The sequence below is a fragment of the Triticum dicoccoides genome, chromosome 7B (assembly GCF_002162155.2).
Source record: "Triticum dicoccoides isolate Atlit2015 ecotype Zavitan chromosome 7B, WEW_v2.0, whole genome shotgun sequence".
Classification (NCBI taxonomy): Eukaryota; Viridiplantae; Streptophyta; class Magnoliopsida; order Poales; family Poaceae; genus Triticum; species Triticum dicoccoides.
This window is the reverse complement of record NC_041393.1, coordinates 285,889,189-285,896,973: the sequence shown is the minus strand read 5'-3', so window position 1 is coordinate 285,896,973 and position 7,785 is coordinate 285,889,189. Positions and strand designations below refer to the sequence as shown.

Below are 7,785 nucleotides of genomic sequence, written 5' to 3'. Positions count from 1 at the left end.
CCTCATCTGGTATTCAGGCCGATCCGCATTCGAGAAGTGTTCAGATGCATTCATAGTCTCATTGAAATCTCCAACACAAAGCCAAGCATCATGTTGTATTCCAAAAAGAGTTCGAAGAAACCGCCAACTATGTGGACGGTCCTCCACTTTTGGGGCTCCATAGAACCCCGTGACCCTCCATTCTTGCGCTGCTTGGGTCTTCTTCCTAACCACAGCATCGATATGACACGAGCTGTAGTTCTTGAGCTCCACCTCAACCTCATCCTTCCAGAATAAACCAATACCACCACTAAGGCCAGTACTGTTCACCGCAAAACATCCTGCAAATCCCAAGAGATTCTGCGGACTCTCCACTCGTTGTGCTGAAATTTTTGTCTCCATCAAGAACAAGAGACAGGGCCCTTCCTGCTTCACTACACTGCGAAGCTCTCGAACTGTCGATGGGCTCCCAATCCCTCAACAGTTCCAGCTTAGGCAACTCATTGACCTGGGCAGGGCTGACCAGTAGCCACTGCCGAAGAGTCCGAGTTATTCGGGGTTGGTTTCTTTTTCTTTGGCTCCCTCTCAGTTTCCGATCCAACTGGTGAGTCATCGAGAGAAGCATTCTCCTTGCTTGATCCACCCTCTGCTTGATGGGGGGAATTTGTTAGGAGTAGTGGATCCACCCTCCTATACACTTGCGCCTGAGGTCCACCCTTTCTCTTCTGTTGATATCTTGGTTGCTTGACCGGAGATGTGACCTCAGCCGCGCTCTTGCCCGCTGTGCTTGAGTTGCGGGTTTCTGCCTTGCTCTTTGGAGCAGAGTTGTCCCTTGTCGAGCTCGAACTATCCCCTGCGCCACTCTTTCTTCGTTCATCCTGGGCACGCAAGCCCTTACCAAAAGGAAGATCTCCATGTTCATCCCGTGTCCCAGGGGTCGTACAAACAAGATCCGAATGCCCTAGCTTACCACAAGAGAAGCAGAAGTGTGGGACGTTCTCGTAGACTATATCATATGGGTCCATGCACTTCCTTCTCTTTGATTCTATCAGGATCCATCTCCTCAAGGGTTTGTCCACATCAACAGTAACGCGAGCCCTGAGATATCCTGCTGTATGATCAAACTAAACAGCCGTTGCTCTCTTGTCTATCTGGTGTGCAATCGCCGTACTCCATGGCTCCGCCCGAAGATTGAATGGGAGGTTGAGTACGCGAGCCCACAGCTGTAGTCTATCGAACTTCAACTCAGATGGTCGCGTGCAGTCATCAAATTCAGATAAAATCACAGCATTCTTGCTGACATGCCATGGTGATCCCTCCCCCACACGATCCCGAAACCGCTGACTTGCAAATTCTGCCACAAATATGTTTTCACCTGCGGGTTTGAAGAATAAACCTTTAGGGTTTCCCCATGCCGGCCGGAGCGCATTGGAGATCATCTGGATGTGTAGCGTATGTCGATGAAGCACTTTCCCAGCCAACATCCACTTCTCCTGCGTCCCCTCCTCCAGATCATCAATCACCAATGGAGTCGCCTCCTCATCTGTTATTTCCATCTTGCCTAGCGCCTCCGCCAGTTTTGCCCTCTCCGCCCTGGGAGAGAGCGATTCCCTCCCTTGCCGCTGATCAGCAGGCAAAGCCATCGCTGATCCATAGCAATCAGATCGCGCCCCGTCAAGCAGATCGGCGTGCGCCGTCAACGTCCTCCCGAGAAACCCTAATCGCCACCGAGGGGGCTCCGGGTTTCTCGGAGGAAAACTTCACAAAAAAAAATTGCGTTGCCTTAGTTGAGAGTTAATCTATCTACCATATATCTACTATCTACTACCACTATAAAAGGAAGAGAGGGGCAGATCCAAACAATCAGGCGCGTCCATAGACAAGATCCAATGGTCCGTAATCGTTCCGTGTTTAACCCAACAAGCCACGCAATTAAGCCACCTGCAGTCCATCCATCGCTAAAAGAAATCGTTCGCACGACCTCTCGCTCGCCCGCACAACCTCACGCCCCCGTGTGCGGTTCCTCCCGCACGACCTCGCGCCACCGCGCGGTTCCTCCCGCACGACCTCGCGCCATCGCGTCGTTCGTCCCGCAGCCGGGAGCAGGTCGTCGAGCCGCCGCCGGAGCCGCCCGGGCCGCGGCCCGCAGGTCCCCCAGCCGCCATTCGCCGCGGCCCGCAGGTCGCCGAGCCGCCGCCCCGGAGCCGCCCGAGCCGCGCCCCGCAGGTCCTCCAGCCGCCGCCCGGAGCCACCCTTCGCCGCAGGTCGCCGCCGCCGGAGCCGCCCTTCGCCGCAGGTCTCCTCCCTTCTGGCCACCCTGCCCTCCACCGCTCTTATCTCCTCATGAACGTGCAGGGGTTGGCATCGGACTCACTACGGAGAAGATCGCCAAGTACTTCTTATACATCCGCTGTAAACGATCACCGTGCTGCGCCAAGAAGTGCCGCTGCCGCCTGGGTTCGCTAGCCGCCGCGTGGAGTCGCCCTGGCCGCCGTCTCGACTCACCTCCATCGCCGCCGCGAATCAACTCCGCTGCCGCCGCCAGGAATCCCATCGCCGGCAAGGTATATGTTCTCCGGTCCTCCCGCCCTGCTTGCTGCGTGTGTGTGTGTGTGTGGTGTGGGTGCTTGATGTCGCTGGGTGCTTGTCGCTGATGTCCTGCTGCTGCTTTGCGCTTGTATCTTGTAATATGCTGCTATGCTTTGTTGTATACCGACGTTGTTTCTTGCTGCAAATGACCTGATGATGTTGTTGCTGTGTTGGCCAGGGTGTGAGTCCAGTGACACATAACATTCAATTATGTGGATTGAGGAAATTATGATTATTCAGTCATTGAGGATATGGAAAGAGGCATAAGGCAACATGTTCTATCAAGAAGTTTCGTTTGCAAAGTAGATAATCTTTATTTTGAGCCTCCACCAATTTATTGTTCTCCCTGTGTTGCTCGGACAAAACGAAGTGCATCATACTATACTGCTGCTGCTACTGAGATTTGCCACAATTTCTGTATCCTGTGTTAGAATGAGGCTCGCGGTTGCACGATTCAGGTGGAAAGGTAATCAATTTCCTAAGGCTAACCTTCATACTTGAATTCTCTAAACTCTTTTTGTTCATGCTAATTTGTTCTAATTGATTGGCTCTAAGGTGGGTTATGTGTGACAAATGTGAACGCTGGAAGCATCAAATTTGTGCCCTTTTTAATTTCAAAAGGGGTGATTCTAAAGAAGCAAAATGTACTTGCCCTAAAGTGTTGTTCTTGGGGCTAAAGATCTGCCAAGGGCCGTGCTTAGCAATCATATACAAGAACAACTCTTTAAACCGTTCAGGGAATATAGACACTAACAGGCCATTCATGATGGGAAAAGCTTTGATGAGGTTAGTGTTGCCTCATCAAATTCACAGAATCTTACTTCTTTCCTGAATATGAAATTTGCAGCTCGTGTACTTCTCAGAAACAGAGATGTGCTGCTCCATCTATTTATTTTTATTCTGTTTGAAGAATTTGACAGTATTTATATGTTTGTTTTGCTACATCCTTGTTTCATGCACGTGTACCTTTTTCCGAATCAGGAGCTTCTCATTACTGAATAAGTACATAGTTATAGTCATACTGAAGGCTGAAAACGAAGCTAGGATTCATTATTTATTCTGGCACACCTTTGCCGCTGAGGCAAAACATTTTTTGCACGCAGGTCAGCAGCAACATTAACTGGTCTATGCACAAACTTAAATTGAAAACTATAAACTATACTTAGCTCGGTCACTTCCTTCAGGATGGGGGTGTTCAGTCTTCACCATCACTGGACCAAAATATATTGCTGCTTGATGTATTGTTTTAATGAGGGTTTTGTTTACGAGTGTGTGCAGTATGTATAAGACTAGGAGTATTGGATGGTTGTCAGTCGGCTGTATGTATTTTGAACGAAGTTTGTAGTATGTATAGGGTTGTAGTTAAATTACTATGGGGTGATAAGTTTGTAGTTTGTTAGTAACATCTCCATATTATTGAGTCTGAAAAACTATTGTAGCATCTTTATTATACCGGATTTTATTCATTTTGGTGGGCTATGAGAATACCTTGAAAAAGAATACCTTGAAGTAGAGAGAATACCTTGAAAAAGAATTTAAATCCCACTAGGCTAAGAAAACTGTGGCGAAATCATCCTCCCATCTCTGGGTCGATTATGCTAACACGTGTCCCTTTTAAATATGCAACAAACACAACGGCAATAGGTTAATGCATGTACTTCATCTTACCTTATATAGTTTTTCTTTAATCTAACCATGTCATCTCATAATATTATTTGGTCGATATTTTACCATGTGCAACATATATGCAAATGTAAACACACGGCAAAAGGTCAGTCAATTCGCAGGGACTAACCTTGTATTGCAGCTATTTGTCCCAAACATCTAATACTCATAACTAACTTCATTGCCTCCATTGTTAGGCTAAAATCTGGAGCCGATAATGGAGTAATTAGTTAATTACTAACCATCAGTTCGGAGAAACGCAATCTGACGAATAGTTACAGAGTAGATACTGATATGCCATGACCATTTGATAAGAAGAAAGCAGAGTATCTAAAGAAGCAAAACATATCCCGCTAGCAAGAGAAAGTTGCGGCAGCCAGTGAGAATATCCATGGATCTAGCTCAAGACCCCACAATTTTCTTTCTCTATATATTTTGCCTTCTAAAGATTAGTTATTGACAATTGAGATTCAATAGAATGCCCAGAAGCATGAGTATTCAATATCTGTCTTTGTTCTGATCTATAGAAGCAGTGGAAATAGAACTTGATTTATCATTCAGTGAGAAATCACAAATTTTCCAGTAAATCTCGTATCTTCAGCAATTTGCTGGCGGGGAGAGTGATGATTGTGGCAGCAAGCTCGCTAGCGATGGAGGGGACGTGAGTGGGATTGGGCGGTTCTATAGTGAGTGTGTTAGTTTCGGTCAGGCTGCCCACCATGTTTGTGTTTCAGCTGAAACACCATAAAGCTATTTAATTATTCATGTTTATTTATCTTTCTTTTCATGAAATTAAAATGTCTAATCAATTTGTAATCACGTAGGTGGATTATATTGGTGTTTATGGATGTTAAACTTCTGGATAGGAATGTTTCATTTGACTATTTGGAGCATGTATATTTCACTCGGAATCCCCACCATTGTTCTTTGTGGACTAATTCTAATTAATACTTGGCAAAAGCATATTATACTATTCTTTTATAATTAATTCCGATTACTATATTTTGGGTAATTCTGATTACTACTATGTATTTGGTAGGAGCATAGGACACACTTTACAACAAAATTATCTACCATTTTAGTGGACTCAGAATTGAATGATGATATGGTGAGAAGTAGAAACTATGAAAGTGATGAACACAACGGTGAACTCTTATATCCTATGATTTTGGACAACATATTAGACTATTCTTATATAATTAATTCTGATTACTATATTAATTTGATTCTTATAGTGCTGGTCTTGCTAGCTTTCGAAGTAGGCTTCTTATGCGTTTTTTTACAACAAATGCTCATGGAGCTGATATATATAGTAGTGCTCTTTGTGTTCATATTCTAGCATGCCTCATGGATTGAGCTCGAGCCTGACTCCAGCGAGCTTTCTTTTAGTTGGTTGTGCTACAGTTTTAATTTGGTTTCGGATTTTTCAACTTGACATATATGTATTTAGCCCTCATTTACGCATTCTCTATCTAAATAGTGCGCTTCATGCCTCTAACTAAATCAATGTTCAAATAGACTATGTTTTGAATAGAATGAGCAGATTCTGGATTTTAAGTGCACAAATTTCAGTTTATACCTAGCCATGAAAAAAAGCACCCCCAGCTAAAAATACCATAAGAACACTACACCCCTAGATTTGTTCATGTGCATTTATTTCATATCTCACTTGGAACTTTAGACATATCAATTTATCTTGGCCAAAGAGAAACTTTGGGAGAACAGTGGACACGTATTCTTTTCAGTTCTATGAAATAGCAGTCCGTCTAATATATCAGCAATTACGAACTTTTGCTGATTGATCTCAGGACGAGATTCAGTACTGACGTACTGTAGCTGTTATACTTGGGTAACCATACCATAAATAGCTTATTTTCGATCTAGACGTGCAGTTTCAATCTAGAAAAATATTTCCAGTCTATATACTAATAACATATAGGCAGCAATTGTCTAACATATGACAAAGCACATCCTATGCTGAACATGAACAATAATATACCAGGATGGTTTTAATGATATACATCCTATGCTGAACATGAACAAGACAGAAAATAATAAAGGATTCTCTCCAAAGTAATTACGGACTGTTTCCAATGATTTTGGATTTCAAGTAATAAAGGATATAAGGTTACAATTCATCACCTGAAAAAACAATCATAGTAATGTCTTCTCCAACTGACCACACCCTGGTGCAATTGTTGAAAGTGAATACATCATCGAGAGCCTTGCAAGCAGATTTATCTACAACAGGAAACACACAATCAGGACATATCAGATATTCCCAATCACCATCTGAAATGTTTAATGTTTACTGCCCCTTCAAACGTCAGCTTATCTACCAAATTTCTGTACATCTGATTGATAAGTTTTAAGTACAGGAACGACATATCCAGCTATAATTACAGTAGGGAGCGACACTAACTAAACCTCTTGACATGCTAATTTAAAATTCAACTATATTTATGCATATGCCCCAACGATCTGATTGTATTAATGGCCATACGTGATTAATCGCACTCTACTTAAGGAACAACTTCTACTAACTGTATCATGCAAACTACTCCCTCCGTTCCAAAATAGATGACTCGACTTTATACTAACTTTAGTACAAAGTTGGGTCATCTATTTTGGAAAGGAGGGAGTAACTGCGAGTTCGCAAGCAGGGACCTCCGATATGGGACCTTCTTGGCCCCATTGGCCGCCAAGCCCAACTCCTAGAGTGGACGTCAGGTAGCGACGCATGAGACACGGCGCCCCGGGCGGCGGCGGCGGCGAGGGCAATGCCGCACAGGACACGCCATGGCCCCCAAGCAGATATTGATCTTAGACTCGCCTTCTCATCCTGACAAAATATGCCATTTGTATTCCCATGACCTTATTATTAGAACACACAGGGAACTTTCCTAGCTTCAGTCCAGACATGATTTGTTGAACGTGAACAAAATAAGAGTCCCATATCTAAGATTTAAGTCAACTGCTATTGCTATCTCAGTATGAGAAAGGAAAATCCTCTCATGGCTTGGAATTAGTGGAGTAGGATTCTCACAGAATTAGTGGGTAATTCCTGGCAGAAGGGTATGGTTCTTAGGCAAATAAACTAGAACAAAACGCACCATAATTTTTCCATGATCTGTGTGCTCCACGAACAGGGTTCCATGTCAAACTCAACTGATAGATTATACCAGTGAAACATCGGTGACAGAAAAAGAATTACATATAAATTTTATCATTCAAGCAGTGTCTATTCCTATCCCATCCCATATCATATATCAATCATACTGGTGTATGGTGATAAATTTGCAACGAGATGTGCTATTCGCTTCAGCTTTCCTCGAACAACGACTGTCCGGGCTCATGACCCCTAGAAATTAGTTAACTGCTTAATGCTTACCCAAACTCTCCTTGTGCTTGGCGGTCGTCTTCCAATCAGCGCCGCTGGACAAGTCGAACTCCTGCACTTTCTGGTACGCCTCCATCCGCGCCTTGTCCGTGGGGGCGATGGGGGACCTCCCTCGCATCAGGAGGAGAGAAGGGGCCGGCTTCGCCAGCGAG

The 7,785-nt window shown here is 44.4% G+C and overlaps 1 long non-coding RNA gene across 1 annotated transcript; it reads left to right on the top strand.

Annotated features, from left to right (window-relative positions):
* Positions 1-3,013: 3,013 nt before the first annotated feature.
* Positions 3,014-7,283, top strand: LOC119341090. The gene is made up of 3 exons (XR_005164880.1): positions 3,014-3,034; positions 3,124-3,354; positions 6,897-7,283. It is a non-coding gene; the product is annotated as an uncharacterized LOC119341090 (long non-coding RNA).
* The last annotated feature ends 502 nt before the right edge of the window (positions 7,284-7,785 follow it).